At 38.3% G+C, this 11,754-nt stretch overlaps 1 protein-coding gene across 2 annotated transcripts in view; it reads left to right on the top strand.

The window, feature by feature from the left end:
- Positions 1-5,775: 5,775 nt before the first annotated feature.
- The window catches only part of LOC133522367 (brain-specific angiogenesis inhibitor 1-associated protein 2), a 380,180-nt gene continuing 374,201 nt past the window's right edge, over positions 5,776-11,754 (top strand). Inside the window, exon 1 of one of the 2 annotated variants that reach the window (XM_061857686.1) lies at positions 5,776-6,018. The gene's annotated coding sequence lies outside the window, so the exon portion shown is untranslated. The remainder of the gene's footprint in view (positions 6,019-11,754) is intronic. The other variant, XM_061857684.1, reaches the window with a different exon arrangement.

The raw sequence follows: 11,754 nt of genomic DNA on the forward strand, positions 1-11,754 counted from the left end.
AACACACACAAGGAGGCAAAGTATTTCCTTAGACTTAAAGGTCCAATATCGCTTGTGAGTTTAAATAATTTGATTCAAATATCGTTCTAATGTCAGCGTAAGTTCGAATTGGCCTGTTATTTCTATTTCCAGTAATATCCTTTTAAGTGTTGGATATCTCGAATTTCCTAAAGAAGAGGAAGGGCACGTCTGGCCCAGTAGCTGAAATATTTGTTCCGAGCCAACTTTAAGACTTTAATTACAAAAGTATTAGGCCGCAAGGATAAGGATTTAAGTGTCGGCAATTTAGGCTTCGCAGTATAAAACCTAATTTAAACGTTAGACGTTTAACCTAATTTAAGAGTTAGATTACCTAAGGTTTAAATTTATAAAAATTCTTGAAACAATGCTCTAACATGTAAAGTTAATTGCATTAGTCAGTACAACAATGTTAACATAATTTTGACACAATTTTTATATTATTTTATTTATTTATTTATACTTTGCTGCGCTTTAACGACTGTGTTAAGCGAGACATGTCAGCATTTGAAATCGACCACCATATCTGGGAAACCTTAGCTGAAGACCGTGATGGATGGCGCAAGCGTGTTGTGGAGGGGAGAAGGCTATGCGACCAAGCCTGATTTTATGCATTAGATAGCAGAAGGTTTCGCGGAAAGCAAATCGGGACTGGAACCTCAGGTGGCATGAGCTTTCTCTGCCAAAAATGTGGGAGGTCGTGCCGCTCACGCATCGGCCTCCACAGTCACCAAACCCGTTGTCTAAACAGCAATGCTTAAATCGTCTGCAATAGACACAAAGGCCTGTGATGATGATGATGATTTATACTTTATATCTATATTAACAATTTGTGGAAATTATGTCTATATTGGGGTCTTATTTAAAATAAAAATTATAGGTACTACATTCCTACACAAATTGACCGCACGTACAACTGAATAACTATAGTAGTTTATGTGACTGCTACATAATAAAAGGCATTAAAATACACGAGTGTGGGTTTAAGAAACGAACGAAGTGAGTGATGAAGGATGAAGATCGGAACGTGAAAAAAGCGTACTTGGGTCGCCTAGCAGGAGGACGGCCTATCGGATGCCCCAGGTATCACTAGAGCGACATGGTGGAAGCGGATCTGCGCAAACTTCGAGTCAACAATTGGCGAGAAGACGCACAGGACCGAGAAAAGTGTTGATGTCTTGATGTGTCGGAGGCCAAGTCTCATTTTGGGTCGCTGAGCTAACAGAGTAAGTAGTTATTTTCCTAGGCCCGCCATTTTAAAATTCGGAAATAAATCATACGATAGCGATCTATCCTATTGTTTACCCTATTTTCATGCAATACAGTTAAAGTACACACTGATTTATGTTATGCGTGGTGAGGCAATATGTATATTATGTATATTATACCTACTAACTCGCGGATTGATTACATACATCAAGGTTAACGAGCGAAGATAGTAATTACACAAATAGATAATTAAAAAGGAGTTAAATCAATTCATCACTTTAAATAATTAATAGGTAGCAAGGTATTTCAACCAATTAGTCGGTTTCTGCATTTATAAGCTTAGGATTTAAGGCCCATTTATATAATACGAATTGAGTTTCTCGTAAAATTTAAAGCGGTTACACAAACACCATTCAAACTGTTTACATTCTTAAGTTAGATAAAAATGCGAAATGATGGCTAGTTTTGATTAGTACGTATACGCAACATACTCAAAAATAAGTCCCATAGCTTTTAATTTGCCGACATAAGAGCTATGGGACATATTTTTGGGCTACTTGTGTGCACCATAGAGGAACCATTTGACAGAGGCCGCGCAACTGACGACCAGCTGTGACACTGCAATGGCGGAAGGATTCAATGTGTGCGTGTCACGAATGTATACCTAGGCGAATTGGGTACATTTTCTCTAGTTTGGTACGAACACCTTTGTAGCTCGGGGATAAGGTTCAATTTAGTATGGCAAAAAAGTGAGATTCATGGATTAATATCGTATTTTACGAAAGATAATGTGATACTTGATTAAGTTATGTATGAAAATTTATCCTGCCTTTTTTTTCTTTCGATCGGTATAATTTTTACAACATTCGACCACGGCATGCGTACTTAATTTTTTTCTTCCAACAATTAATGCACAGACGTTACAATTCGACTGACGGCAGATTGGTAGATGAGGCCATAGAGATAACTGTCAATTTGACTGTGTCACGCGTAAATACTAGAAAATTGGTGGATGATGGAATCCTATTTGTGTTTTAGCGAAACTACGTCCTTAGTATTCTAGGTCCATGGTGTGCACTCAAATTTTTACACATAATCCTCTGTAAATGAGACAGATATTCATTTATACCTGGCTATCTGAGACACTGAGTAGATAGATAGAATACTCTTTATTGGCACTACTCAGTAAAAAAATACAAAAGAAAAGAAAAGAGCAGGACAGAGGCAGACAACATACAAAGATCTCTTCCAGACAACATTAAGTGGGTATGTAATCTTTAAGTGAGACAAATTCGCAGGTCTCATAAAATCCCAGTTATCCAAGTTTCATTGTACATTTATCTACGCACCTCGACCAGTAAATACTAAAATCACATCACATGCTATTGACGGCCGGGGCTAAGCAGAGACATTTCTTACTTTACTGCCCTAAGGTATGTAATACAATATACTTACTATAGTTCTATCTTTTCCATCATAAATTCGTTCATGCAATTCTTACATATTTCATACATCTCAAATGCAATTCGCTACTCTGAGCACTATAGAGAAATATAGCGCCCCGCGCTGCATATAGAATTTCAATAGATATGACATGTCACTCCAAATATCATCTTTATCGTCCGTTGTGTCTACACGAGAATATTTCTAGATCGAGGACAGAATAAGTTTAGCATCGTGCTTGGAATTTAAATAGATGTAAATAGGATTGTATTAAAATGTATGATACGATTGGTCTGGTATGTAGATTATTGCGGCTTGAACTTGTTCTGTACTTGCTCTTTTGAATTTTGATTAAAATAAGACTGCATACCATAACCGAGCGGTATAATTTTAGTAATCAATAGTTAGTAGTATTGCTTCAATCAGACGAGCAAAATTTAAAACAGAAGAATTAATATAGTAAATGTTAAAAACCCGCGCGAGTGCCATATGTTTATTGATTGCTTCCGTCGCGCCATTTATTTTGTTTCCTTGTTATATTATGTAATCTGCTCAGCCCACGTAGCCAACATGCTAATCGTTAACGCTCCGTAGCGTAGCGTAGTTATCTCTCTCTTTCACTCTTCCATATTAGTACAGTTGCGGTTCGCTACGGAACGTAAACGATTGGCATATAGGCTACGCGGGCAGGGGGCCTAGCCAAGATGGCTATCGTTTGCAGAAAACGAAACGAACCGCTATAATTTCCATACCATCCTTTACGATTATCTTTCGGCTAATTTCGTTTCGTTTTCTGCCAACGATTGTTTTCTTAGCTTGGTCCCTACTGTCCCCAGTGCTGACCATGATAAGAGTACTACTTATTCCTGTATAACAATCTCGTCTTTTTATTGTCCAAAATTGACTAAATACCCCTAGGGTATAACAGACATTGGCAGACCACCGCCGTAACGTGACGAGCGCGCAGCCACACTACACTTTTACGAGCCTGTTATTTTTTATGTCAATGCGGAACCCGATCGGTTTAATGAGACCGTGGTTGGAGCCAAACTACATAGATAAAAAGGTGTTTTGCTGCAAGAAAAATATTGTCATAAAATTGGTTTTAATATTTAATCACGGAGTTAGTCAATTTTTTTAAAAGTTGTCTAGGTATACTTGCTCAAATAAAAAAAGTAGAGTAGTTACTTACTAAAAAAAAAACATTTATTTTGGAATATAATGTTAATATTATTATTATAGGATTATAATATCGCTACACTATAAAAAAGAGAATTAACGGATATGAATGCATTCATTATTTATTTAGTTCTTAAATAATGTACTTGTACATACATTCTATTTTTTACATTATTATTCAGAGCCCACTGTGTCCCACGGCTGGGCAAAGGCATCCACCTCTTTTTCCAGTCTCTTTTTACATTACGTCATTAATTCATTTCTTAATTTGACTGAATAATAATTTGATTAACGTAATAAAATTTCATCGTCAAATAAATATATGTATATTAATATTTTGATATTGGTAAAGCTTTTAATTTTGGTAAGTAAGAATCAAAGGCCGGAATTTTCGTAGCATTTTTGAACTTTCATAGGGACTTCTCATCATTTATCGACTTCCGATAATCATAATATCAATACTATTCAAAAACATTACATATTAAAAAGTTAATAGTTAATGGATATTTGACTGTAGAAGAAGTAATTTAATAAGATAATATGGAAAAAATATGACTATCTATTTCTTTTATAAAGAAAGTAATGCAACACTTTTTAGCACGGAAACAGACTTTGACTATACAATTGAAAAAAAAAAACACAATATGAATTTTATGTGAAATTATGAACTATTTAGTTTGCATTGTTTTTATTGCGTTTCTCTATATCACATTTTCAACTACACAAAAGTTTTCTGGAAGAAATCGCTCTTTAGCGCTAAGACCACCTGTTGTCTGATTTAAATCTCCTGTAATTTTTTGTGTTCTACTTTGTATCGATATATGTATATCAGTATTAGTCGATAAATGAGAAGTCCCTAGGACAATTAAAAATGCCACGAGAATTCCGGCCCCTGGTAAGAATAATAAAGTAATAAAATTAACGATAGGCCTTCTTTGGCGCAGGTACCTTATATATATGTCCTATTTGAAACTAGACTAACGATATTAACTAAGTTTATTACATGTTAGGTCCAAGACGGCGTTGGCAGACATCCACTTTCGAGTCCCGAATGTACCGGCACATCGCATTGCCGACCTACTTCCAGTTTTGAGACCCGAAAGGGTTTACGATTTCAATATCCGAAAACCTCTCTACTTACATCGCATCTCAGACAAGTTACAGTTTCTAGTTTTATTTGACTTCGCGTGAGGTTAGTCAAATAACCTGACTCGACACAAGTTGATATCTATAAGGAGATTTGAAGAGATTAGTTGCGTAACGAAGGACAGCCTTCGCGAGGCGGTAGGCATTATCTACTTCAGTTGACTATCCAATTTGCCCTGCACTTGCGAGGCTTTGGCCTCGACCACGTAATCCACACCGGCCGAGCGGAAAATATTACCTATATCCATAATCTAAGAACAAAAAACGCTAAGCGAAATTACAACACGTACGGCCGTTCGCGTACAGTAATCGCGGAGAACATCCAATTTCCTAAATGCTTTATTATTATTGTCCCGGATAGAGTAACATCCAATAAAAACAACGTAATTCACCGGCCCAATAGAGCGCTCTTATAGGTCTAGTTTAGAAAGTTGGCATCTTGTCTATAGCGGTTATTCCGAGTTCCCTGCTACCGGGCAGGGTACAAAAAGAAGGCTCTATTTAACCGGAACCAAATCGGGAAAAAGCTCTGTGTGCGTCGGGGCGAAGAACTGAATTAGTGTGGCGCTACTGCAAAACAAATCTACTACGATTTACGTGCCGTAAACTCGTTATGCGTTTGCAGCGAGCGCGTGGGAATATGAGTCTTATTAACTTCTAGATACGGTTTATAAGTTAGGGGCTGTCTGCGAGAGAGAGGCGAGCTTACCCTGTATGGTTCATTCGCGGGAAGTGTCGTTATCACAGTTGCTGTTCGGCGTTCGGGCGCTACAGCGGGGTGGCTTGCTAGCCGGTGTAAGTTTGCCGGAGATCGCGCGTGTATTCATCTTCCCTAGTCGTGACTGGAAAGTGAAACTGTTTGATGTGATTATTGTGTACTTTTATCGAACTTGTGGATTGTGTCATTGGATTTGAAAGTGTTTTGATAAAGCAGAAAAACTTTTTGGACTCGATATCAGCGTGGTTTTGCATAAAAACCGCGTCTTGATTATTGAATCGGGACAAAATCAGCACTTTAAAACGGTAAGTGCTGATCATTTGAATGATGTGATGTTTGGAATGACCACTGAGGTTTGCAAGTGTGTATTTACTTAAATTGTAAGTGTGTAAGTATGTTGTAAATAGAACAGTTTTTAAAATTAATGCTACTATATAATGATAACATTCTTCGAGATCACGGGGACAAAACCAACCTCGAAATTAAGTCCGGTTTCCGTATCTTAATTATGTGTAAAAATTGTGAAAGTTTCACTGTGTCTGGAAAGTTAGAAGTACTTTTATTTTCCGAAAATCCTCATTACTTTTTAATGAAAAAAAAAATTGCTTCATTGCAATTTCATTTACAAATAGCAAGAATTCTGAATACCACTTTAATACGTAGGTATCCTGTACTCGACGTTAAGTAATGGATAAGTTAAGTTAACAAAGACTACATTGTTAACGCCGTAACCACGTAACAAGTTGGAAACTAAGTAGGTACGGTGGTTTTAAGTAAATTTGTCTACGTTGTTAGCTAAATTGGTGTTGGAAGAAGCTCTTAAGATGGTCCCAAGTAAATAGTATCGGGATGAAGGCCCGGAAGGGAGTTATGTGAAATTGGTCAATTTCGGCTTACTGTGATGGAACATTGGATCCTTTTGGGTCTGCAATTCTATTTGGACCCATAGGCTATCTAATCAGCCATGTACCTAGATATCCCTATATACTTAGGTAGGGGAAGCTCGTTTGAATTATCGGGAGATTAGAATCATAACCAAGTACCTAACTTGATGCAAGTGATAGTTACTACAAATTTTTAAATTAAAATTGGGAAATTCAACGCTTCGGGCAAGAGACATCTAATTGCTCTTAATCAATGAACCTACCGAAGCTTGCCAGAAGCGTGTGAATTGTTCCATCCTTTCCTTCTTGGCTGGACTGGAGAAAAATTTCCTTTAATTTTATATATTTAGAGCGGAACCATCTTAAAAATATTCAAATTTTCATTAAACGAATGATGTTACAATTATCGGTGGCTTAAGGGAGGCTGTGTTGAATGATTAATGACAATATTTTGTTGATGTAAATTTTAATTGAATTCCCCTAATCCATTAGAGGTTTTAAATCTCATCTGGGACTCTCATTAAGTACTTGTTTTACTTAGGCTATAGAATTATTAATAGTAATTATTTTACACCATATAAAACAAAGTCCCTGCCACGTCTGTCTGTATGTTCGCGATAAACTATCTTATCTTATCTTCTAATTACCGGGGGCCCTTGCGGATACACTTCGACCCATAGGGATCTTTTGTGTAGTTGCCCCCTAAGGAAAGACCCATTAGCTACTCAAGAGCCTTTTTGACCATTTCCATGTGCCAGATGATGGAGCTTATGGGTAGCGATTTGAATTCCTTTGGTTCCAGATAGCCTGCTCCAAAGTCCTTCATTCTTTGTCTGGCGAGGGCGTGACATTCACACATTAGGTGTGTTACTGTCTCTTCCTCTTCACCACACATTCGACAATCGGTGTTGTCAGAGTGTCCCATCCTGGCCAAAACCCCTTTGACCCCATAATGGCCCGTAAACACCCCTGTTATAATTTGGAGTTGTCTCCTGCTAAGTTTCCATAGCTTTTTGCTCCAACCGGAGTCTACTTCTTGTATGAAGCGCTTTGAGTGCTTTAGACCCGTCAGACTGTCCCATTCTTTTTGGTGTCTGGTCCTAGTGTGGTCTTTGATAGCCGTTATAATGGTCCCGATAAACTAAAAAACTAACTGATTTTCACGCCATTTTCACCTATCGTTAGGGTGATTTATGATGATACTGATGATAGTTTGGGTGTATAATTTGTTACGGTTTTGTGTAACCCGTGCGAAGCGCGGTGCGGCTCGCTAGTCTAAGATATATAGGCACGCTTATATCTACGCGTGCTATGAGAGCTGAAGTAAATGTCACTGTACTCCTAATAATAACGACCCTACGGGCCCGAGTGCTCCCGAGAGTCGATTAGGGTCTCCGTCTCCGGCGTGTCTTCGTCGGTCAGAGTGGACACCAAGAGGACCCGCAGCTCGTATAGGACTCTCAGCTCTGGCTTGCCTTCATAGGCCGTCCAGAGAGGAGTCCTTAGAGCTATATTCTCTATCATAGGGGTGGAAGTGAAATATGCATAAGACGCGAGTTGGCATAGTGGCTGTTAGCAGCCACAGGGTAGAAAGCGGCGCACACGCGGCGGTCTTTACGACGACAGTTTCAGGGGTCCATCTACTCAGCGGCGAGTCACCGCCTGCCTCGATAACTTCTAGAAACATTGTTATGGCAGGCGTCCGAACTTCTCAGCAATAGCCCAATCTTTTGATCAGCCAAACTTCAACACCATGTCCGGCACTCTTCTCCACTTCATTTACATTTTTCAATAACTCCTATGGGACCGTTTTACGGGTATCTGTTTGTACCCGTGAATCAGTTCTAGCTGGTGTATTACGTAACATCAAACTTGTCTTATATGACCTCTGCACTTGTGGGTGGTGTTGGCTTCGGCCCCACGCATGCCTCCCAAAGATCCGGGACTCCATCGTCCTGAGATATGGAAAGACATACAAATAATAATAATTAAGCATCCCACTGCTTGGCATCCCACGGCAGACCAAAAAAGCGATGGCTCGATGTCGTGAAAGCGGCGGATATGAGCAGTTTAATGACGAGAGGACGCACAGGATCGTGCAAAGTGGAGGAAGGCAAGTAGGAAAGCGGACCCTGGCAAAACCAGTATAACGCTAGGTAGAAGGAGATACGTTCCACTGCTGGGCAAAGGCCTCTCCCCTTGATATCAAAACTCCTGATCTAGCGCCTCTTCCGGCCAGTTGTTCAGTTATTGTGTTGGTGTATACCAACTAATTTGAAAAAATGCGAAAGTAAGTCGAGCTGTCTGTTTTAATAATATTTTTATGTATATCAGTCATTTTAATTATATTTTAGTCGACTGTACTTGTTGAGCTCTTCTAATTTACGGTGCGGTGCTAATTAATGAAGAATCTGAGTAAAAATGTGAGAAAAATTACGGCGGCCATAATTAAATTCCGTTAAAATGGACCCATTAGCCTTTTGAGGCAAAAAATTTTGGAGTTTGCTTGTTTTTTTTTGCTAAGTTTAAGCTGATTTTATAAAGTTCAATGGCTGTGCGTTAATTTGGAATCAAATACTTCAAGATCGTAAAAAAAATCTAATTCAACAGGCATATTTCGGGGTTAAAATTCCAAGCTAAGTTGGCAGCGTTTTTGGTAGCCCAGCCTGTGCAAGTATTAAGTAAACGTCATAATTCCATAGAAGTTTGATGGTACAAATAACACACTGTCTGGGCTTCCAAAATCGCTGCTAACTTATCTTGTGGTCTGACTCTACCTACTGATATGCCGTAGGATAGTGTCCTAAATTTTAAAAACAGATTGGACAAGTGGCTTTTAAACAATAAGTTAGACTGATGTTACTTAGTGATGTGATACGACTTTACAAACTTTGAACTGTATAATACAGGACACTGTGTGACATAGGCTCATCAGCTAAATAGCTGCTCGCCTATAATTATATAATAATAATAAATTGCAAAAATTTGCACATGGAAAATTTCTTATATTTTTCATGGTAATCGAAATTTTCCATTTCCAGGATAAAAGTTTCCCTGGTATCCTGTGACATATTCCGGAAATTTCCTTGAAGTTTTATTTATTTATTTATTTAAACTTTATTGCATAAAAGAAAACTTGTACAAAAGGTAGACTTATTGCAAAAGAGATCCAACAGATCCTCCTTGAATAAATTGATTTTTATCTTTTAAATTTTAAAAGACATTTTCAACTTTTTGGATGCTTTCGGCGTGTTATATGTACACATTTGTTGTTGTACAAATGAAACGCTGAAAAAAGGAAAAAAAGAATGGAAGGAAGAAAAAGGGGACACTTTCAATTTTTCATACACATTTTCGATGTCCATTGTTTTACTTTCATACGTACCACGCAAGTGCGAAAATCTTGGGTAGATGGGGTAGAATCTTGATACTGATAGGGACGAATTCTAATACAATCTAGATTCCCCCAGTGATAGAGGATCAGAGGGCAGTCGCGTTTGTTAAGGGAAACATTATTGGTCATATTTCCATACAAACATTTTCGACATTTTCCTCTCTGAATTTTGGCTTTTTTTTTTTATATGAGTATATACATATTACCATTTTAGATATTCTGGTTTTTATAAGAACTAGGTCACTTCAATCAGCGCTGAAAGTTTACCCTCAGGGCTGGAAGGTCAGATGGCAGTCGCTTTCGTAAAAACTAGTGCTTACGCCAATTCTAGGGATTACCTAGTTGCCAAGCGCACCCCAAGTTCCCATGAGCCATGGCAAAAATTCCGGGACAACACGAGGAAGGTGACTCTTAGGTTGTGAACCTTTGTACTAGTTGGATGGTGTCACATACGTAAAGTCAGGAAAGCTATTAGCTTAGGACCCCTGCATACATGTTTGTATACCTACACTGGATTATTTTGAGTAGTAGGCTTTGCGTATATTGAAAAAAAAAAAAAACGTTTGCAATGTTGAAATCTTTAACTATACTGCACCTACTGTGGTAAAGGCAGTTTCTAGAGCTAGAACGTAAATGCCACTCGATAGGCAAGTATGATAATCGTGACTCAGTACGTAACCTTGCGACATGCTTTACTGACTACGATATACTTAAATACAGTATTCGTTCTGTCCTTGTATAACCTATTAACTATAACATATTATGCAATGAAGCAATTGAGTCAAAAAATTAAGGATGCTAAGAATAAATTAATATATCGTAAGATACAGATATATGCTGACATATATGTTACAGCATAGCTAAGCACCACACACGTCAACGATACCAAAATATGCCCCTATAATGGAACAGGCACCAGTAATAGAATGGTAATGGTATAAACAAATCCTGTTAAACAAGTATTTACCATCACTTTACCATACATACATATTTTAATATACCTACTGTAACCGCCTTCTCCCCATCCGTCTACGCCGGAGTGGGTGTGCATTTACTCGCTCCTCGCGCTCCCGCTCCGCTACCTCTTTATTCTGCAGCACTACTTCGCAGAATTTTGTGACAGCATCCCACGATCTCTCGCTGCTCAGAATACACGACACCACACTGTGCAGAGAGAGATCATCCACCCCCAATATCGCGAATTGCAGTAACTTTAATTAAATAGGTACATAGAAAACATAAAGGACGAATGGGTGGGACATTCAACTTTTAACAATAGTTTCAGAACTTGTTTAAATTGAAATTGCAGCGATTTTATAAACTATTTACTGCCTACCTACTTATCTTTTAAACACGTAAACAGATCATTGCTTTATGCTCGCATAAAATCGAAGAGATTAAACCTTTTTCACCAGAAAATGCGCCACCGTCCGTGCTGATAAGTACCCAATGTACAGTACAGTTAACTGAGCATTCACAGACCTTATTGCAAGAGAATAAGGTTCATTATTAGTAGAGTGTATATCTGTTTAATTACGGTTCACTGTCGAGTGCACATAATGTACAGTTATGGAGCGAGCGGTGCGGTCTCGTCCATCATGGGTTCTTGCGATTAATGATTTACGGAATGAGTTTCGGGAGTATTTTTTATTAGTAGGTTTTGCGTGCGACTTCGTCTGCGTGCAATAAAAACTATCCTATATCCTTAGCTGGGCCAGAAACTATCTCCATACCAAATTTCATGCAAAGCTATTTGATAAATA

Source organism: Cydia pomonella, chromosome 10, assembly GCF_033807575.1.
Source record: "Cydia pomonella isolate Wapato2018A chromosome 10, ilCydPomo1, whole genome shotgun sequence".
NCBI classification, from domain to species: Eukaryota; Metazoa; Arthropoda; class Insecta; order Lepidoptera; family Tortricidae; genus Cydia; species Cydia pomonella.